Consider the following 23159-nt stretch of genomic DNA (forward strand, 5'->3'; position numbering starts at 1 on the left):
GCTAATTTTCTCTTTTTATTCACCTCCCACTTCTGCTTGTCTTAGCTTTTGAATTAGTCTCAACTGGACTTCATGCAGTTAGGCTTTTTCCAGGGTGCTGTGGGAGAGAGCTCTAAGCTGCTCTAGTCTTTCATCCTTCCCAAATGGTGACCCCAAGGCTCTAGTGGGAAAGTCCCTTCTAACTTTAATGGAAAAGTCTAATGACCACCTCTGAACCAACCACTTGGGCCCAAAGCATGGGCTGTTGTGGCCAGCCCCAGCTGAGATGCTACTTCTGTGTCCACGGGTAGCTTAGGCAGAGCTGTACTGGAAACGCAAGAAGTGGAGGGTGCCGTTACGACAGAGGATATTATAATACATTCTGAGGAGACATTATAGCAACCATTATCCACTATACCATTTTTTGTTGTTGGTTTAATCCTTGTATTTCATGCAGCAATAAAAATGTTTCTTGCCTAAGCCAGTTGAGTTGTTTTCTCTCATTTGCAATAAAGAATCTTGATGAATACACACTTTCCCATTTCTCCTCTTCTTCTTAGATTCTTATCTCCCTGAATGACACTGTTCACTGAATCACCCTAGTTGGAAACTTGATTATCCTCCTCAATTTCTCCCTATCCCTCACTTTCCATATTCCTTCCTCTCCATGTCCAATTAGATATCCTGCGATGTCAGTTCTAACTCTGACATAGATCTACAGCCAGCCCTATTGTCACAGCCACCGTCCATGCCCTTGTCATCTTTTGTTCCATGTGCTTCCTTAATTGGTTTTCTTACTTTCAGTCTTGCTTCTTTTCAGTCTAGCTTCCACCTACAGTAAAAGTAAAATCGTCATGTCATTTCCTTGAATAATATTTCCTCCTGGCACCCACTGCCTTTAGAATAAAGTTAAAATTTCCTGGGATGTGTGCAGGACCCTGTGGGAACTTTTGCTAAGGACGCCTAGCTTGTGTCCTGGTGTTCAGGTCTCACCATCAGTTCTCCTCCATGGTCCTCTTTACTTCACTGCTTTGTCGTCTTGTCCTATTCCTGCAGTCATTGCTGTCCTCACCCTGAACTCTAATCTCATAATTGGGTGTCCTTTATTTGCTCTTGGGACTCCTTGATATCTTGACTCCTTCTGCTTTTAGTATTTACCAGATTCCCAAACCTCGTGTTATATATAAATCATTGATGGAGCTTTTAAGAAGCACACATTTCCTTGACCCGACCCAGACACACTACATCAGAAACATTTTTTAAATTGCCTCCCAGAGGTTCAGAAGCACATGATTTGTAGAAGTAGTCACTTGGCAAACACTGTGCTTGAGTGTCTCTGCTACTGTCTGATATTGGCGGTCTCTGATGCTTCTTCTCTTTACCGTTGGGTTCCTTCCTCTAGCCACCCCTGAGACTTCTGATTGGCTGACCTGACTTTGAGGTCTCTCAGATTTACATCCTAGTCATCTCTGCTCTAAACCCTGTACCATGAACCCAGAATCAACTATTTCACTACCATTTCACTCCCCGATAGTTATGAGGCCCCTCCATGATTCCAGCTCTTTGTATTTATTCTGTCTATTCTTGCTTTGTCTTCTACAATCCAATCTCTAGTTCAAGCCTAAATTATTTTTCCCAGCTACTTTGGTTATATCTCCAACTATAAATTCTCCTTCTCACTCAGAAGCCCTGAACTACCACTGCTGGATGTTCACTGGCACTTTCAAATTACCGTAGGGCTCCCGTCAGTGGCACAGGACAGCTGAGCGCAGACTGTGTACATCTCTTCCAAAGTCCGTATGCAGTAAAATCATGTTGCTTGTGTGAAATGGCCATGGTATGAATATTTACACCACAGAAATCAGCAAATGCTATTTTTTCCCAGAGGACTGGTTGCTAAACATTTCCCAGCATGTGACTGGCTCCAGGGGAAGACCAAGCTGTGGGAGCCCTGGCACCAGCCTGGAGTACCTGATACGACCCCTGCAGGTAAGAAGTGCACACCACGGACTGAGCCTGGACAGCTGGGTAGTTAGTGGTCTCTAGACCTTAAAAAGCCCCAAACTAAGTTGCTTACTCTGCTCCACATCTGCTCTACTCCTGCACTGGTCTATCTCAGTGAATGGCAATGACCTTCACTGAGAACTTGCACAAGTCATTTAGGCAATCTGTGCCTCAAGTTCCTCATCTGTAAAATGGGCATGCTAATAGCATCTATCTCACCGGATTGTTTGAGGATTAAATGAGTTGTGATTAGTAAAGTGCTTAGAATAATAAAGGGCACAATAATGATTTCCTGAAATATTGTTATGTTTAAATAGTTGCTCAGACCAAAGCACTTAGGGTCAGCCTTGCCTCCATCCTTTCTCTCATACCCCATATCCAATCCATCGGGAAATCCTTTTCCCTCAATCTTCAAGGTATATATGTGGATCTGCCCTCATTTTACCACTTCTACTGTGACTACCAGAATTAAGCCTCCACTGTGTCATTCTGAATTATTTTGATGGTTTTCCTGCTTTCATTCTTGCCCCCTCTGCAGTCTGTTCCTAACGTAACAGCCAGAATGATCCTTTTTGATCATTCTTAGCCCATGTCCTTTCCTGAGCTGAAAACCCTCCAATGGCTCCCCATTTCCCTAAAATAAAAGCCAAAGTCCTTATGACAGCCTACAAGGCCTCAGTCCAGCTCTGAGCTCTCCTCTGACATCATTTTCTACTCCACCCCCTCACTCAATTCTGCCTAGTCCTCCCAGCCATTCTGTAAGGGAGTGAGTGAGGGGAGTATAGTAGATTGTCAAAGCAGGAATGGGCCTACCGAGGGCAGTGAGAGCAGGGGTGCAGGGTATGGCTTACGTGGAACAGAGCAAAAACTAAGAATCAGTTGGAGTAGGAGCAGTAAAGGAATTTTGTCCAAAACAAAACAGGTAAGAACAAGATCTGTACCCAGCCACTTGGAAATAGGCCTAGTATGAAGAAGGAAAGAAAAAAGCTCCAACAAGTGCCCTGCAAAGAACCTGGCAACCTTAAATACCCCTGAGTCATAAAAATGGGCCTGGCTTTGTGGTCTGCCTTTGTTATAGAGTTATTCGGTGTTAGGAAGCCTGTGCATGTTTTGACAGAAGAAAAATATTTCCAAACCTAGTGGTATGTGGAACCAACTCCATTAATAATATTGACCTGCTTCTTTCCTAGAAAAATGATGGGATGGCTTGCTATAACTGAAAGTTCCTTGGGAACAGCTGGGATGTGGGTAGGATGAGGGCCAGGGTTAACACAGCAAAGAACAAAACAGAAGCCAGGGCACTTGGGAGAATCAGCCTTGATCTAACTCATCAATAGTCTTCCTTTTTATCCAGAGACAGAGAGAGCATAGACCAAGAGCAGACATACTGAGTTCCATCTTTAGAATACAGTCTTGGCGGGCCAGGATTATAAACCAAACAAGCAGATAACAAACTATGAAACAAAACTAAAACTAGCCTTTTGTTTGCCCAGTTTAAAACATTACACTAAGAAAAAGACCCTGCAGCACAGCAAAAGCTACTGGGTAGGATCCTGGCTGTTGACTTGTAACCCAGCCTCAGCTTTTGCCTCTTCCCTATTGCTGATACTGATCTCAGTTTATTGACCCTGTTCCAGTGTGTACACGTACCTTTCTGGCTTTGTTTCTCATCTATTAGCTCATTGTTATTTGCCTGTTTCTAAGATTCAATACATCTTTTATCATTTCTTGGCTGTGGCTCTTCTACTCATTATACCTGCTTTGCTTAGGAGCCTATGCATTAGGAATGTGTTGGTTGATATAGTTCACCCCAGTATTATTTAATATAATCTTCCGCATCCCCACCCCCCGTCCCATTTATCACCTGTATCTGTCCCATCCTGGCTTCTTCCCAACCATATTCTTGGGTTAATCCAGCTTACCCTCAGAGACATACAGGCTACTCTGTGCAAACATCTCATGACATGATAGAAAATTCCATCATCGCACATTCAGCCACCAAATAAAATATCCTGGCATGCTGACAGGGTCAAAGTTTGGTCTTACCCTATGAAAATTTATTCTAGGTGAGAGTTTAGGACCTGGTGGATGATGAGACCCTCCTGTGAATCAGTTCTGTAAAGGCCCGATGGGGGTGATAAAAAATTTGGTTTTGAAGCATTTGCACCCGTATATAGTTGACGCTGTTGGTTTCCCACAGTTCCCCACATTGCCAGTGTCCTCCTCCCCCAGCTGCTGAGAGTGCAGACGCTGAAGCTTAGACCAGCAACTGTCTCCAAAGAATCTCCCTTTGCTGACAGGAGCTGTCTCATCCAGAGAAGCTTGGGAAGTTACTCTCTCCTCCCATCATTTTATGGATTATATTTCAAATCCAGTTTTTGTGCAGGGTGGGCTTGGGGGAAAGGAGGCTTTTTCCCATTTAACCACCATACATGGTTGTCTGAGAAAGGCTCCTAGGCTGTGACTCTGTGCTGTGTGAGTGGTGCCAATTAAAATTATCCTCCCTCTCATCTTTAAATAAAATCTACCTTGTGACTTCACATTTTTAGCCGATTCAAGCATTAAAACCTTTCTCCTGCACTGATTAGGGCATTATTTCCAGATGAAAGCTCTGATACATCTTTTTGGACAAGCTGTCAAACCCATGCTTCATCAAGTATGCCTTACCCCAGTAACGACTTGCATCTTTTTCAGGCAATAGATCTTCAGACTTATAAAATACAGGTATGAGGTAGTATGTTAGTCTGTCTCATCAAATTGTGTTGATGTGAGGCTCCAGAAAGAGGCATTGGATTCTGTTTCCATGGCAACTGCTTCACTGCTCAAGGGGAAAACAGGACAGCAATTGAAGTCTGTGTTAATGGCAGCTCTAAAAATAATCGGCAATGTGTTGAAATCAAGTGAAAGACCCAGGAAGCGATAGATAAAAATTATAGCCATGCCAAGTGGGATTGAAAAATAAGGTGCTGTGCAAATATTATTACAACTATAATATGATTTAAGAATCACAAGAATGATTGGTGACAGATATATTTTTGGGGAGAATCAATTATTCTTTTGTTCATTCATTTAGGTGATTGTTGAATACCAATTATATACCAGCCATGGGGCAGGAACTGAAGATGCAGAGATGAGTCAGTAGTGTCTCTGTCATCGGGATACCATGTTTTTATGACAAGAAAATTCACCGTGATTGTAATGGACATTTTGTTTACCTACCCAACATTCATTCTAACCATTCCCCACTGTGTAGCAGCCAGGAGAGTAAGGAATTTTGTGGTATTGATTCCACAGCTAGGTCTGGAGACAATTCAAAATCATTTACTATAGTTATTGGTTCAGCAGTGAGCATGTGACCAAAGTATAAGCCTATATGACACTTCACCTCTAGTGAGTGGCTTCTGCACAAAGCTCAAAAGGGTTTGGTGAGGCCAGGTGTGGTAGTTTATGCCTGTAATCCTAGCTCTTTGGGAGGCTGAGGCGGGAGCATTGCTTGAGCCCAGGAGTTCGAGACCAGCTTGAGCAAAAGTGAGACGCCCTCTCTACAAAAAATAGAAAGATCAGCCGGGCAGGTGTGGTGGCATACACCTATACTCCCAGCTACTGGGGAGGCTGAGGCAGGAGGATCACTTGAGCCCAGGAGTCTGAGGCTGCAGTGAGCTGTGATGATGCCACTGCACTCTAGCCTGGGTGACAGAGTGAGACCCTGTCTCAAAACAAACAAACAAAGAAGGGTCTGGTGGTTGTGGAAATGCTTATAATCTATTTTACCTAGACATGAAAGAAGCACATAGAGTCTGTTGCTTCAGGCAGCTACATTGTGATGAGGAGAAAAGTCAGCCTGACAATGAAACCAGCCCTTGGGCAAGAGTTAAGCCAAGGGAATCACAGAGAAATATACCAGACCTGACTGAACTGCACTGAAGCCTATTCTACCTCTGGATGCTCTACTGGTACTAACCAACCACATTTCTTTTTGTGGAAGCTTCAGTGGGTTTTCATGTTTTCTGTTGCCTGAAACATACAAAAAGCATCCAACTAATAACAGATGCCAATGTCATGGAATAAGTGAAATACTGCAGATAAGCAAGAGTAATTATCACATGTGAAAGAATAAATCAGAGGGCGAGAGAGGTGCCAACAAATAACTCAATCTTGAAGAAAGGAGAGCGCAGAAGATCAAGGAGCTCCCTTGATGTTGTACAGAGGAGATCAGATTTGCTGGCAGCATAGCTCCTCATTGCCCACCTGCCTAGCATAGCTGGTTACTGGCAAAATAGGCCTCTCTTAACCCACGCTGTATGCAGAGGTGGATGTATCATGAACCTAAAGAAGCTTAAGCTCAAGTGCTCGTCACTTACACTGGCCCTTTGGGTGTGGGGTGGAGGTAGCAGACTCAGCTGCACATTAGCAACTGGGCTGCCCCAGCTCAAAGGTCACTCTCTGAGGCCTGGTGGTGTTTCTGGGTTGTGGGTGGAGTGAGAGTGGGCTATCAGCACCACCCCTAAATTTGCCTGGCCTCCAGTAACAACCACTGGTGGACCCAATCAAATTTCTGGACCTTATCTTTAACCACAATGAGAAGGATGTGAACTACTCTTTGATATATGTATATATTTTCCATCTCTGCCTGGGAACTAAGAATTAGGCTTCACAGCTATCTAACATCGCAAATCCCAAACATGAAGGGGTGAAGAAATAAGTAAAACCTGGATGAGGTAGACCAGCTCCTGCAGGAGGGGGTTTGTGTGAGTGTGTGTGTGTGTGTGTGTGTGTTGGGCCAGGCACACTCAGCTGTATCAAAGGGTTAGAATTCTGAGGACTTGCCCCCAGGCAAAAAGCCATCTAAGCAAGAAAGAGAAATCTAGAAGCAGCAAAATCCAATGACTAGGTGTGAAATGGAAGGAAATTTTCTAAACTTTAAATATTAAAAAATAAATTGCAGAAAACTATATCAAAGACTACATTATTTTTCTATCCTCTCTAGAGAAAGTATTAAAAAATTATTGCCACATAGAGAACTTATTAAGGAGTAACCAGCCAAAAAATGTAGGATAAATATTACAAAGCTGTATCAGGAATTAATTGAAAAATATTAATAGTAATTTGTTAAATTTATGAGTTTGTGATGTTTGTGGTATTTGTCAACTTTTAAAAATTTACAACTTGTTTTTATGTTTTTTTCTGAGTAAATCTTCACTTTAATGTCTAATTTTGTATTCGTTTACTTAAAGAGGGTCCTCCAAATGTACGCATTGTCAGACCAACAATACCTGGATCTGTCACTTGTCCATATGACCAGGCTATTCTCAGTCTTCCTCAGATAAGTGGGTTTGAACTAAAGCTTATTTCTCTCTAGCATCTTCCTGCAGCCTATTAGAAGTAGGAATATGGTCAAGCTCCTGCCTATTTTTCTGTTTTCTAAAATCTCAGGGTTGCTAGGCACGTTGTCTGAATCCTGAGATGCCACAGGCAGTGGTTTAACTGACTGCCTTGTTAGTGCCTGTATCTGTTTCCTGGAGCTGCCATAACAAATTACCATGAAGGGAGTGGCTTAAAACAACAGAGACAATCACAGTTCTGGAGGCTAAAAGTTTGAAATCAAGGTGTCAGTGGGGCTATGCTGCTGGCAAAGGCTCTAGGGAAGAATCCTTCCTCACCTCTTCCTAACTTCTGGTGACTCCTGCAATTACTGGCATTCCTTGGTTTGTAGCTGCATCATTCCAGTCTCTGCCTCCATGTTCGCGTGGCCTTCCCCTTCATGTCTCTGCGTCCTCTCCTCTTCTTAGAAGGATGCAAGTCATTCACTGGATTTAGGACCCACTCTGATCCAGTATAACTTTATCCTAACTTAATTACATCTGCAAAGGCCCTGTTTCCAATTAAGGGCACATTCGAGGTTCCAGGTGGGCACGATTTCTTAGGGGGCAGTAGGCAAAATATTATTCTATCCCACATAACAGGGATATTATATTCCCAGATGGGGAAGGAGTGATTCTTTTTGTCCCCATCTCATCTTGATTCAGCCAGTTCCACATTTTAGGATCTATCACTGATGTTCCTTGACTTATGGTGGGCTACATCCCAATAAACCCATCCTAAGTTGAAAATATAAGTTTCAAATGCAATTAATACACCTAACCTACTAAATATCATAGCTTAGCCTAGCCCACCTTAAATGTGCTCAGAACACTTACATTAGCCTACAGTTGGGCAAAATCATCTAACATAAAACCTATTTTATAATAAAGTATTGAATATCTCATGTAATGTATTGAAGACAGAACACAGTAGAGTACAGTACTGGTTGTTTACAGTACTGATCAAGTGGCTGACCGGGACCTGTGGCTTGTTGTCACTGCCCAGCATCACGAGAGAGTGTCATACTGTGTATCGCTAGCCTGAGAAAGGATCAAAATTCAAAGTATGGTTTCTACTGAATGTGTATAGCTTTCGTACCACCATAAAGTTGAAAAATTTTAAGTCACACCATTGTAAGTGGTTGCCAATCTGTACAAATCTCTGCATCATTCAAAAATCTTTGACTTACAAGTGATTGAAACTATTTGAGTTTGTTAGGCAAAAGGGTAAATTTATTGGCTCACATTAATTATGGAAAGGGTGGAGAAGATGAAACCTAGATCTAGGTGCTTTAACCTATGTCATTCTCTTCCTTCTACTGTGCTTCCTTCTGAATAGTGGCCTCATTTTCCCAAGCTGTTTGCATTGATAACCACGATCAGTTTCTGGGATCATAAACTTGCCATTTCAGGACTAGAGAGTAAACGTTCTCAATTTAAAAGTCCTGGGATGTCTAATATTCCAAGCTTGAATAAAGTGACCAACCCTGGAGCAAATGCTGTCTAAACAGTGAGATCTACTCTATTTGCCATAGCTGAGCCATATATTTACCCTCATGTCCAGGGATGTGATGGGGTCCATTTCTAGAATAAAGAAGGAAAGGTGTGAGGTAGATAAAAGTTTGATGTCTATGATCAATAAATTATAGTTCTTTTCTCCATTCTTTCCTGTACTCCCTTCCCTTTCACAGAGTACAAAGATGTGAATTAGAAAATGCATGGATCACAAAACAAATAATTGCTAAGACTAATGACGAAGGGGAAAGAATAGGGGTTTTGCGATCTTAGGTGCAATGCTCAAGTACTATTTTTTAAAAACTGGATATGAAAAACACTCTGTGCTTGAAAGTTCATTGACTTGAATTTTAGTTTCTACTCTACCTCTAATATCATATGATCTTGAAGAAGTGACTGACCTAACATATTCTTTCTCACTGTTAATATGTTTGACAATATGAAAGTCAGCAAGAAATATTTAAAAAATCATTTGGAAAATCTATCTTTAAAATGATTGATTTATACCTATGATAATGCTGCTGATATAAAATTAAATGAGAGAAAGTCTTATAGAGTGAAAATATCACTTAATTTGAATTAGAGAGTTCAGATTCTGTCTGTGCCTTGTCTGATTTTCCTTAGGTTACTAATATTTACTTGTACAACCCTCAAGCTGCTTCCTTTATAAAATCAGTGGGTTGTGTTTAGTTTATCTCTCAGATCTCTTACAGTTCTAAGATTCCATATAAAATAAACTGCACCTCAGTATCCAAACTTTATACTGTTTCCTTTTTATAAAATAGAACTGTGTTTATCCTTTTTGGAGTTTGTAGCATTTCTTGAATCCGAAAAATTCTTGGCCCTTTTCTCTTCAAATATTGTTTTCATACCATTTTTTCCTCTCCTTTCTGTTCCTCAAATAAACCTTTTCACCATGTCCAATAAGTCTCTGATGCTCTTTTCTATATAGCCCATCCTCTTAACTGTCTGTGTGTCAGTTTGGATATTTTCTTCTGACCTACTTTTCAGTTCACAAATTCTCTTTTCAGCTATATATATTTTGGTTTTTAGTAAGTGAACTTTGAGGTATTTATTGGTAGTTTTCTTTGTACATATCTTGTATTGAGTTTGATGATTTTCTTTAATCTTTATATTAATGTCTTTTATCAGTTTGCAATTTCTCTGTCATTGTCTTTTTAAATATTGTTTCTACCACACTGTCTTTATCTTTTCTTCTGGACATTCAATTACACATATGTTTGATCTTTTAACTGTGCCCAATGCATTTCTTAAATTCTCTGTTTTGGTTTTTTCCCATTTATTTCTCTCTCTGATACTTAGTTTTTATATTTCCTAAGGACTTGTTTTTGATTTCACAAACCTTGTATTCTGCTTTGTCCTATCTGCCTTTAAACCCAAACAAACAATTTTTAATTTCAGATTTTTACAATTTTTCAGATTAAGAATGTCTATCTGATTTTTTAATAAGTTCCAATTTTATGTTGAAATTTTCCTTCTCCTCATCTTTTCTGTTCATCTTTTGCTTTATTTTCTTTGATATATTAATCTTAGTATTTTAAAGTCTGAGTCACCTGTGGATCTCTCTCTCTCTCTTTCTCTTCTCTCTCCTCTCTTTTAAATCATTATCTCTATTTTATAGGTAGAAAACTAAAAAATTTCATAAAAAATGAAATTCATTGTACAATGCATAATATAGTCAAAGATCTTGAAAGAGAATTGGTATCTTACCATCATTTCTCACCTTTAAATCAATAAACATTATTCCTCTTTAGAGGAGGTAAAAAAATCACCCATATTAAATATACTAAAAATAAACATTATTAAACACCATTAAATGATGAATAGCTCTGAAATCTCTCTAACCTCTTTGCATTCGTTAACTAGCACTTTAGAGTAAAAATAATTATGGCTTTTGTTATGGCTCCATATTTCTTTAAAATGTTGAGTATTCTGCAATTACACAGGCCATGAAAAAATAGTGACTAAAATAGATTTCCAATTCTGGGAATAGATAAGAACTAATGCCATTTGGTTTTAAACAGAATTATATTGTAATCATCAAGCTAAAGGCATAGCAAAAAATGACATCACTAGAAGATTGCCTCAGTCTACTTATTGTTCACCATTTAATCAGACACTAATGCTAGTAGAAAGTCTAAGGAATTCATGGATCCACCTCCTAAGCACATCGGGGAAGTGCTGTTAGATGGAGAGTTAGAGCAATGGCGGTAGAACATCTTATTTAAATTTTTGAGATAACAAAACAATATTTTTTTTCTTGTTTTGGTAACAAGATCTTTAATATTCTATATTTGTGCATACTATAATATTCAAAGATTAAAAAAGCAAGAGAACGCCACAATACACTTAAAATAAGACTGTGCTGTAACCTTCACAGGCAGTTTCAACCAGGACTAGTCAACCCTCATTGTTCATTAGGATAACTTTATATAAGTCAGTCTACAAGCTGCACTTTACAAACGGCTCTTACCTACCTTAGGAAAAACATTTTATTCTTTGATTAGTCGTGTGGATACTATAAAAATAGCGATTATTCATCCCTACTCGATGAAATTTCTTGCCCTCCCTCATGATTTCTTCAATCTTTTTTTTTAAGTGGACAAACCACATTCTAAAAAGTCTGAACCTTCTAAGTACACCTAATCTGGTAAAAATTAGAGTGCCCTTCAGTTAATAATGTGATAGGAAGCCATCCTTCTCTTCCTTCTAATGTATTAATAAAATCCAAATAAAATGTATTCAAATCAGAGAGCAAGGCAAAGTTTTCGTATTTCATAGAACTTTAAATAAGTTTATGTCATAGAATGGTGGGGGTACCAGTCAAATATCTCCAGATATGAAACCATCAGTTGCCTTCACGGAGAGGACTACTGGCAGCCCCCCACCTGGGCCATGTTCAGGGGAGCATGCAGGCAGGCTGGGCTTGCTCATGCAGCATGTGCAAAAGTCCTTTTGGTAGAGGCGGCCTTGTGGGCCATGAACATGAGGCAGGGACTCTGGAAGCTCAGAGCCTGGAGGGCCGTGGGCAGGTGGGCTGCGCGTGCAGCACAGGAAGTAACATGGAGCTGATCTGCCAGGCTTCGGCTCCAGCTGCAGTAGTAGCGGCAGCACGTGATGTTTGCACAAAAAGTGTTGCTTTGTTTGCCAGTTATAAAGAAAATTAGTGAATTACCTTGATCCAGTGAAGACTTGGTTTTAAGCTTTGTTATGCCTGACCTATTTCAATTTTGTTACTTGTAGGATGTAATCATTAATCTTGGGGAGTTCCTTTTCTCAAATCCTGGGCCTGGGTTTAGCAAGTTCCCTCTACCTTGAATTCTCATCTTAACTCCCCAGTGCTATTCAGCTGCTGAAATCTTTGCTCAGCATTTGAGCTTTCTGTTTGCTGTTTTCTGCTACATTTCCTAAAGGCTTGCCTTGTACGTGTGTAACGGAGGTAAAGGTCTGAAAAAGGGTAAACTGTATTACACATTGTCTCTTTAAAATCCCCACTGTTTTGGGGGAATTAAAACTTGCATTCCTGCTGGAGGGCAGTAATCAAAGGGGCAGAAAAATGTTCTTTGTTTTCTAGTATCTTAAACCACAGGAGATGGCTCAACAATTATCCGGACAAAGGTCACGAACATCTCTGGAGATAAGGTCCACCAAAACCACCAACAATAGTTAAACAACAATAGCCTGAAGCCATGCCCAACTGCTAAAATCCCCCTTTGAAAGCTCCGGACTTCTGCTTAAAGGTGTGATCATGGTTCTTTAAGACGAGAGTCTGCCATCCTCCTCATTTGCCAGCGAATTAATAAACTTCTCTTTCATTTTTCTCAACTTGTTCTTGTTTTTCCTTCTCATTGATTCAGCCTCAGGAACAAGTACCCAACTTTGGAACTTGTGGTAACACATGCACAGCTCAGAAGTTACCAACAATTTAAGGGAAATATGGATGCAGATTTTTGGGCAGTCTCTCAGGTTCCTTTCTCTTTAATGGTTTGCTCCTCAAATCCCAGCTCCTTTGGTATCCCTAAACTCCAGTCTCTGTCCCCTGAGACCTATGAGACTCCTGCTTTCTTTCTGGGCTCTTTCACTTAACTATAATTTGGAAAATGCTCTCAAAATTCTGCAGTTAATGTGGAATACATCTTTTGTGCTTCCCTTTCTCAATGATTTTAGGAGCTCAGTGTTACTTGTGAAGGCTCTCCAATGTCTTCAGAGGATTATTTATGTGTTCTTTTCCCAACTTTTAAAGTTATTTTTGGTAGAAGATTTGGTTCAATATAAGCTACATTGTTGAATCCAGGGCTAACATTTTATCCACTGAATTTTAATTTGAACAATTTTATCATTTCTAAATGTTATTTTTCATTTTTTAAAATATGTACCCAATCATTTTTAATCCCCTCTTATTGCATGTTCACTTTTTCTTCCTTTAAACAGTTGTATATATACATATTTATTTTGGATTCTGATAATTCTAAAGGTTGTTGTCCTCTCTCTCTCTCTCTCTCTCTCTCTCTCTTTTTCTTTATATGCTTTTGATTTCCTATATTCACTCATATAACCTGATTTCAATTTGTGGAAGTTTTAGATTTGGGAATTTTCATTTTTAGGAAACTTGTGAACAATGCATTATGTAAATTTTTCCTTGTTTATTCCGGGTCTAGGTTCAAAGTAAGAGAATCTTTGAGAGTTTCTATCCTGACATACTGCTTGAAGCGGAAAGTTATACATTTTAATTTTGAATTGTGTTCCCTGGAAAACTCGAAAAGTAATGAAAATGTTTAATGATGAACTTAGATTCATTCACCAAGCTTCTCAGACACACGTTTTAGTTGCAGAAATTCCAAGCTCATCTTATTAAACTTTTATCATTTATTTTAAAAAGTTATATATTTTGGAGGGAAAGCTATCCTCCTGTTTGCTGAAATTCAATTCATTGTAAGGGATCTTTTTTTTACTTAGGGAGGAGACTGTCTTTTTTTCCAGGATTCAATAAATGAATAAGTAAAAATAAGCTTTGGTTCAGTTTGAAACTGGTGATAGATTGGCAGATGAATTATTTATCAATTACGATGAATTATCTATAAAACTACTCACATCAATCCAGTTCTGTTACTTGGCAGATGACAAATTTTGCATAATTAGAATTGACATATTTGAGGTTGTATGTAGGCATAATATATTTTATTATATTGAGACAAGATAGAATGGGAAGACTTGAGATCTGAAAGTAGGCATTTCTGTTAGGTTTGGGCAGGTTCTATGGATGGTCAATGGGGACAAATGTGGTTAACAGGATAGAGTATGTTTTATTTAAAACAGAGACTCGTCTAGAAGGTGGGATCCTATAAGTCCTTTGACTACTTGGTCATCGTATATCATTTTCACTGCTAACTCCAAAGTGACTTGACAGTGCCAATCACATAGTAGTTGATCCAAAAATATTTTAAATAAAGAAATAAAAGAGTAATAGTGGAGTCTAAAGATATGACAACAAATACCTTCTTCTCTGATAAGCCATTACAGGTTTCTGCATAATAAGGAGATACTGCCAGGAGAACTGCCTATTTAAATGGATCCAATAATTGGGTGACCTGTCCCTTGATCAATGTATAAACGGGCATGACCAACTCTGAATCTCTTTTTGGCCATAATAAATGAATATTTCTAAGGTCTATTTTTCCCTACCACGGTGCCCTAATAATGACAGAGCTAACATTCTCTTTTGTTGTTTTTATGGTAAGGGCTTTCATGTATTAATTCATTTAATCCTCATGCCAACCCTAGGAGGTAGGTACTATTATTAAGAATACTATTTAACTATTATACTACTATTGTCATCAATCATTATTGTTCTGGTAATTTTGCCAGAGGCCTAGAGGAATTGTGCCTAACCAGCCTGGAGATATCAAATCACCTGAAAGGAAATTCTTTGAAGTGAGATCTACACTTAATATCTTTTATGACAAATGCCCCTAATTTCAATTACATCGCCAAGGACCCACCTTATTGTTAATATATAGCCTCACATAGGTTACCATAGACTAGTTCTCAATTTCAAAGGCAAAAATGACCAAATATTTGAATACAAAGTAGTATGTGGAATATACTCCTGATTATCTTTTAAGTCTCTTGTTAAGTATAGAAGGATATAATGAAGCAAATTCTGGATAATTTGCTGCTAATGATTAGTAACTTGATAAGACTGACAACTATTTCCTGAACCTGAAGTCATATGTTGATCAGTGAGTTTTATCATCCGCATTTTCTTATGGTCTCTTTATAGAGTGATTAGCCTTTAGTACCATCCTCGCAAGAAAAGCAGAATAAGTGAGAGAGCAATTACTCCTTGTAGTATGTCAAGCACTGTGCTAAATGCTTTACATATAATGTGTAATTTAATTGTTAGAACCACCCTGTCAACTAGATATAATGATCCCAGTATTACAGATGGGGAAACTAAGCAAAATTAAATATCTTGCCAAAAAAACCTAGCTAAGAATTCTTTGTTTATAAATTTCTAAACTCAATTAAATGCAGATTTATTGTCATAAACTATAGTGTTTGGCTGTTTCTGTATTGTAAGCAATTGGTGCAAGATAAAACAACGAGTTGCCTCTGAGCTGCTGATGAACTCAGTCAAGGATGGCTTCGTTCCCCAAAGAACTGCAGTATAATATGTATTCTTAACAAAAACATTGGTCGGTTCCTGTTTAAAAATAATCGGAGTATGTTTTATTTAGAGAAATGACATGTTCATTCTTATAAAAATATTTAATTTTCGTCTCTGTGTTATACTCCTTTGTATCTTTTCATCTTTTTTATTTCAGAACCCAGTCCAGGCTTCTAACCAAAAGCTTTTAGGCTTATAATTTTTGGCTATGCTACACATTACATGACCATGGGAACCTGATGACTGCCTTTAGGAAAACAGTGTGATTTTACTATAAAAGGCGTCTTTATGGATGTGTGACTGGTCATGGCCTGTAGGGGAATGATTTCTTCTGGCAATTTTCCGTAGACAGTCCTTCCACACCCAGCCATGAATGTGCTTGGTTTTCATTCCATGGGTTGTGAATTGTAGCCTCTCTCAAATTCCTTCTTTTCCCAATATCTACATGCTGTGAACTGGCTTTGAGAAACGGGGACTCGCCTCTGGAGTGCTGGGTAGGTGAGGGTGGGTGGCTGGCAGGGTATGTGATGTGAACATATTCGGTCTTTTCCAATCCAATGGATACAATGTCAGGAAAGAAATGGAACTCTGTTTAAGGTAGGGAACAACCTTAGATAAATTGCTAATGTTGCTTTGAATCGTCTCACAACTTTTTACTTTCCTATCCCTTCCTCATTTGTCATCTTCCTGTCTTTCTCCTGACTTGCCCCATTCTTTTGGGAATTTCTCATCTAGGGCAATGGTTCTCAAACTTTTGATTGCCCCGAGGGCTTGTTACAATACAGGCTGCAGAGCTTTTCCTCCGGAGTTTCTAATTTGGCAGGTCTGGGATGGGTTTTGAGGGTTTCCATTTCTAACAAGTTCCCAGGTGAAGCTGACGCTGCTGGTCCAGGCCACCCTTTGAGAACCATTGGTTTAGGGAGTGTGCTTTATAATCTTAATATTGTCATGCATTCATTCATTCAGTACTTATTGAGACATTACTGAGCCAGGCAGTGCCTTAGACGTTGCATACTCCCACAGAACCCAGCTTTAGCGACTGGCACTTAGTAGGTCTCTAATAAATTTTAAACTGCTGTGCAACCTACATTTCCCCAAGTCTCACCAGCCCATGGGTACTAAGCATTGTTGGGTGAGAGCAACTCAAACCGCACTGACTTTTTCCCTTTCCTGCATAAATCAAGACCTCCAGCACCTTTGTAAAAAGCACTTAGTCGTGTCTTAGGGATGCCTGGGCTTGTCATTCATATGCTTATAGCCCAGTCAATTCGGGTTACCACACACAAGCCTCTCTCATGGATGTTTTCTCTCTGAACAGCTACTTGAGGGCAATTCACTGCTGCATCTGCTGCTGTTGCTGCCTCTTATGGGAACTATGAGGTCCACACCTGGGGAGCTGCCCACCAGTGCTCCAGAAGCTGTCAACACCTGAGCAGTGGTGGAGAGGACGATGCTCCCTGACCCTGCATCACATTTCCTCACCTGGCAAGTGAAAGGCTGGTGATACCTTGGTAATCTATAGAATAATATATGAAAACACTTGCATCAGTGTCTTCCTGTAGTTCTTCTTTCCTGGTGCCTGAATCTATAGGGTTGCAAGATGGGTGTGGGTGGATGGGCAGGGTATGTGATATTAACACATTCTGTCTTTTCCAATCCAGTTTCTCTACCAATTCATAAAATACATGTGTGTAGTTACACACCCCAACAACTTATCAGATATGCCACACATGTCTGAATCACAGCGGGTGACACAATCCAGTCTCAAAACTATCAGATATAAATGTTTAAAGGATTCCAAATTTCTCTCTACCCTCTTCTCCTGCACTTTCAAAAGTGTTTATTTATGATCCCAATGCAATTCCAATGTTCTAAATTTAATCTAGTGCAGCCAGGGGGGCCTTCCTTCCTTTAAACGTACTCTGCAGCTTATTGTCTTTCACATAAACTATACCTTAGAGGAGGAGAGAAGAGATAATTTGTAGCTCTGCACTAGTTTCCTGCAAGGACCCCAAGGATTGAGGTAGCTTTATCCAATCTTTACTCCTCTACAAAGGCAGAAAACTACTGCTGCCTGGGTTGTTCTGCTAAGCTAAGAATGACCTAGGGCTAGCATGTCTGTACTGGTCTCTCCTCTATGTGTGTGGCCTGAGGGTAGAGGCAGGGGACAGAGTATTGAGGCCTCCCTTCAGTGCCCACTTCTGAAATAGAGAAGCTTAGTTGTCTAGATTGTCAGTGAGCTTTTTGAAGAAACTCAGGGTAGCCTCTAATTCACCTACTTCTTTTACTCCATGATAACTCCATGAATTATTGGGTTTTTGAACTATAAACAAATGTTAATTATTCTAATATGCATAAATCATCTAATTATTAAGCAATGGAATAGCAACCTTATGAATATTTATCATTTCGAACACGTCAAATTGGCTATCATACATTTTATCTGTTTATAATATTATCGTCTGTTCAGGCAAACATTGCTCAGTTTCTGGTCATGAGGCAGAACCAGCTCAACACAAACACTACTTTAAAAAATGGAACAAACATTCTTAGGGAAATGAAGCAAAATGGATTATTGCTGGAGATTTACATACTAGGAAAAGGCAGAGGTGCTCACGTTGCTTTTAACTAGGTATAATAGTCAATACAGGAGGGAACACCCAGTACAATGAAATGCCAGGCATTACATCTGCTGGAAAAAGGACTATTTGGTGCTCTCTTGGCCATACACGAGAGAGTAAGCCATGGCACTCAGTGCTGCTTCATAAATTTGTAAGACTGGCTCTGAGGAGACAGGTGATTTTTTTCCAAAAGAGCTTCTTCTACTTAAAGTAGATGTAGTGCATAGGTCAACAGGAAAGATGTCCTTAGGGGTTAGCAGTCAAATGTCAGATAAAAGTGCACATATTTTTATGAAATGTAACACAGTAAATGTATTAATAACTTGCATACAGTTTAAAAGACAGATAAAACATAGAGCACTATTTAAAGAACTACAAACTCCTTGCTGCCAAATAAACATTTTTATGACAAAATTTCCAAAGCTAAAAATTTTTTGGTGGCAGGACAGGGACAGCTTGGTGTTGTCCAGGCCTGGTGTTAAAATGGACAACAAAAGTATTAGCAAATTCCATGATAAGGAGGATAGCGGCTGTCCCCAAGAATCTAGGCTAAAGCCAGGATTCCAGTTCTAGAAGGGCTATAGGTCCTAGAGGTCAGGAAGGCAGGGAGCAAGGGACAGAGGAGTGGAAGGGTCTGGTCAGCGCAGAACAAGGAACAAGGTGCCATCTGTAGGTCTGCAATCTGTGCAACAAGCATGGGTCAACAACAGCAAGGAAAAGCTTAATATTTAGTTTTTCAGAGGCTGGATCCTTACATAATATATTCTTCTTCCCTTTCCAAAGGGCTCTCAGGGGTTGGGTGAGCTGCTTATACAGTTGCAGCAAGTGACACACTTGACAGGCATGGGTATATGACAGTGCTGTGGGTGGGAAATTCGGGGCCCTATTCTCTGTCTAATCTGGTCCTGGACCTGTCCCAGACTGAAGGCAAAACAGCCTTTGCCACACTGGGATCTTATGATGGGAAGCCTGGAAGGATTTGCAGATTATTTCACTGTCAGCAAAACCTAAGACTTACCATTTAACTGTAAAAAGGTGTTAATTTGCTTCTAGAACTAGCCATTGAACTCCTACAACAGTGAATCATAACCCTCCATGTTAGACGTTTTTAAAACTCTGGATCCCCGGGCTCCACTCCAGATCAATAAAATTAGGGTGTCTGGGAAGATGGATGGGGCCCAGGCGTCCATATACTTTTAAAATGTTCAGTGATTTTGTTGTTCTTTAATTTTTAAATTTAATTTTTAATTGACTAAAGTAATATGAATTCTTCATTGTAAATAAACACAGATGTGAAGAAGTCATTACTGCCCTACTCTTCTTCTATACAGATTTATAACACATGCAGGTGTAAGGAATATAACACAAATACCTGTTTACCCACTGCCTTTTTCAATTTCCTTGAAGGATAAGATATATATAATATGGAAAAGTACACGAATCACAAATGGATAGTCCATGAATTATTTCAAAATGAACATACTTTTGTAAGTGCCATCTAAGTGAAGAAATAGAACACTGCCATGGTCCCTGTTCCCGCTCACATTGCTTCTCTGTCACTGCTCTTTCCCCCTCCAGAAAGGTATAAAAAGGTCCCCAGGTAATTCTAATGGGCCATATATTGTCTTATTGTCTACTTTTTCACTTTATTTCCTTCAGGGATTTTTCTTTTAATGGAGAGAAAATATTTTAGGCATGAGGATTATTAGTCTCTGGTCTAATAATATTAATTATAATAATGAGTATTTTGAGTTCTATATGTGCACTCACAGGTTACATTGTAAGTGATAAGTGAATGTTGTATTGTGGCAACAAATTTTTAAACCATCACTCATTCAAGGAATTTAGCTTTATTTTTCTAAAGCTAAATTAGACTTCTCTTGATTTCCATGCTACCTGATGGCAGAAAACATCTTTCAAACCTCTGTTCAACAGAGGTTTCAGCAGAGACCGTGAGCAATGGATGGCAATGGCTTCCACGTTCCAAAATGAGGGGAGTGGACTGTGGCACTGGGGAGCCTGTGGTTGTTGGGACAAAGGATGATGACTCCGTCCATTGGACCCGTCTGGGGCAATACACGCAGGCCCAGGTGAGAAAGCCAGTCTGCTGGTCATCTTAAATGCTGTCCAGGGAACGGCTTGAGGAGCCGAGGAACAGCTGCTACGTTCCAAGGGACTGAGGGGTCATCAACAGCCAGCCAGAGAGATGCTTCGGTAGTGGGATCTTTGAAATGACAGCAAAATGCTCATCAGAGGGTCAGCTTTACACACCCGCCAAGCCCAAGGAGCTGATAAGGCAATTTGCAACACTGTCGGCAGAGCAGCAAGAGTGTTTCTGTTGCTACCACTTCTCTCTCTCCACTACCCTTTACCCCTGGAATAGCTGGACCCAGACTCAAAGTGGGGTGAATGGGTGGGTGGGTGTTTGAGGAATAGAAGCTCTAGAAAGAAAAAAAAGAAAAAGAATCCTGGATGGATCCCCTCCCTCCCCTTTCAGTAGATTTGGCTATGCTTTCTGAGAGGCAGCTAGCTTCTGGAGAAATGCAGGGAAATTTTTTAAAAGGAAATTTAAAACATTTTGACTGTAATATGGAATCAAACATTTTAATTAGTTTATGTGTATGTATGTGTGTGTGTATCTATGACTGACAATGACTAGAGAACTTTTTGAAAGATCTAATTATGACTAGAAAAGTCACGGGCCTGCCTGAATTTTTATTCGAGGGAGTTGAAAAGAGCTACCAGGCCGCAGAACAGCTTTGAACAGACAGGGGAGGGGGACGATTAAAATCGTTTTCTGATTACTTCCGATGAGCCCTGCTCATTATCTACTCTAATGGTTACACCAATACATCAGCTACACCAATAATTCAATGTTCTGGTCCTCGATTCTACCATGATAGCTTTGCTGTGGAGCAGTGGTGACTCTCTGTCTGGGCTTGTGCTGGGGAAAGGGCCTCTTACAGGTTCTGTAAGTTATTTAGGGGGATGAAAACAAGCACATTGCCAGATATTTGAAACTGTCATTCCATCACAAGAAACTGCTGGGGTAAGTGCTAGTATTATTCTTCTCTTACAGATGGGGGAAACTGAGGTGTAGTTAAGATTACCTGCCACAGCGGACCACACCTAAGAGGTGAATGAGAACTCAAAGCCAGGCTTTCTCTGCAGCCCATTCTCTGAACATCATACTCTGCATCCTCCACTAATCCCTACTGTGGCTATACGAGGAGACAATGTATCGATTGGTCTTTTTTCTAATAAAGAGACATTCTCAGAATGGAGGTGGGGGGTAATTAAATTTACTAACTCACACAACTCTTATGGACTTCCTAGGTATTTCTCTACTAAAAAAGTTGTTTTAAAAACAGCTAGAGGAGGCTTCTGCTAATTATAACCTCGCCTCTGCCAAAGACTTAATTTTAATTTCTAAAGAGCCAGGTCAGTTATTTTTTTGACTATGTGAAAATAGTAAGATGGTTATAAAAGGGAGCTCTGCCATGGTTTCCTTTCAAGAGGCTCACATTTACGATCTAGAAAGTAATGGTGCTTAAATGGAAGTGTGTGCTTTGGGTTTTGGAGCACAAAGAAAATTACTTTGATGCCTGAATTCTCATGAAGTTTAGCCAAAACCTCCAGGTACTTTTAGGGTACTGTCAGTACTGGGATTTCTCCTTCTCTTTCCTTCATGTTGCAGGACTTTTAAAGAGGAAGAAAGGATTCAGCACTGAAATAACAGTCCTATTATACTTTTTGGCATTTTACCACTTGGAAGTTTATTCTGTCCTATATATATTCTAATTTCTTGCTCTTTTTGCATTGTAAAATGTAGTATTTTTAGGATTATAAATCATACACTAATCTCTTACTCACTCTTTGGTATCACAACCTTTTTTCCCAGTGGGGGAAAAAAATCCCTGCCCTCTTTCTGCCTTCTTGCCTTTTGGTTCTATTTGCCATAGAAGCAAGTAGAATAAGCCTAAGTGAGACCCCAAGGTCATCAGTTCCTGCCTTTGTGCTAGGACAGGCAAACTACCTAGGCCAATCACTAACCTGTTTTTTAAAAAACCTCCAATCAGAGAGAATCCACGACTTCTTTTTGAGAACTGTTGCACTGTGGAACTGCACACTATAAATGTCTTTCTCTATCTATGTGCACTCTTATCTCACTGTTCTATTTTTTCCCTCATTTGTATTAACCCATTCTTACCTTTTTTTCCAAACTTTTAGGACTTCTCAGAACTGGTGGGAGACAAATGTTACTCTGTAAACTGCCAAGATGGTAAGGTGAGTAGTTCCCGGGAACGCTGGTGCTCTAAGCGCGAGCTAGGTGTGACAGACACTCCACAGGTGATGGCATTCCTGATTTTACAAGTTATTTATTCGGCTGCTGCTGCTGCTCCTCCAAGCTAAGCAAACACTCTCAATCCTTTTTAACTTCATGTGACTGACATTTCTGAGTCTGTTTGCAAACGGGACACTAGAGGGCTCCCAGGGGTTAAAAATAAGTGGAAAGTTATTTGAATGAAAACCGATTCTGCACGGCATTTTTTTTTTCTTTCAGAATTTAAAATTAAAGTTTATTTTTTTAACTATTTTTTTTTTTAAAAACCTTATATATCTTAAAACTGTACAGTAGCCAGTTTACAAGTAACCATTTTGCTTTGCAATCAGTAGTTTTCAAGGGAGCTTTTAAAGCTGAACTGAAATGTTTGAAATGTGGAACACTCTTGACCATGAAATATGTTCTACTTACATGCCTCAGCCTTTAAAAGTTCTTTGCATTAGAGTCAGGGATTACATTCTTCCTGGAGCCAAGCATGGGGCCAGCTGTGTAAGTAAGGTTGCTTATGAGTTTCTTCCTTTTCTTTTTAATAGTGAAAAAAGAGAGCCAGAGAGGCTTTTATTTTCTTTCAGCTGACTTCGGTAGAAAAGAAAAAAGGAATAAAAAGCAGTCGGATTTGTATTGTTTGTGTGTGTGTGTGTGACTGA

The 23159-nt window shown here is 39.7% G+C and overlaps 1 protein-coding gene across 1 annotated transcript in view; it reads left to right on the forward strand.

Annotated features, from left to right (window-relative positions):
* The first annotated feature begins 22306 nt into the window (after positions 1-22306).
* The window catches only part of FAM198B (family with sequence similarity 198, member B), a 49445-nt gene continuing 48592 nt past the window's right edge, over positions 22307-23159 (forward strand). The window contains exon 1 of the mRNA XM_012651914.1: positions 22307-22454. The gene's annotated coding sequence lies outside the window, so the exon portion shown is untranslated. The remainder of the gene's footprint in view (positions 22455-23159) is intronic.

The sequence above is a fragment of the Propithecus coquereli genome, unplaced genomic scaffold, assembly GCF_000956105.1.
Source record: "Propithecus coquereli isolate 6110/MARCELLA unplaced genomic scaffold, Pcoq_1.0 Scaffold376, whole genome shotgun sequence".
NCBI lineage: Eukaryota > Metazoa > Chordata > Mammalia > Primates > Indriidae > Propithecus > Propithecus coquereli.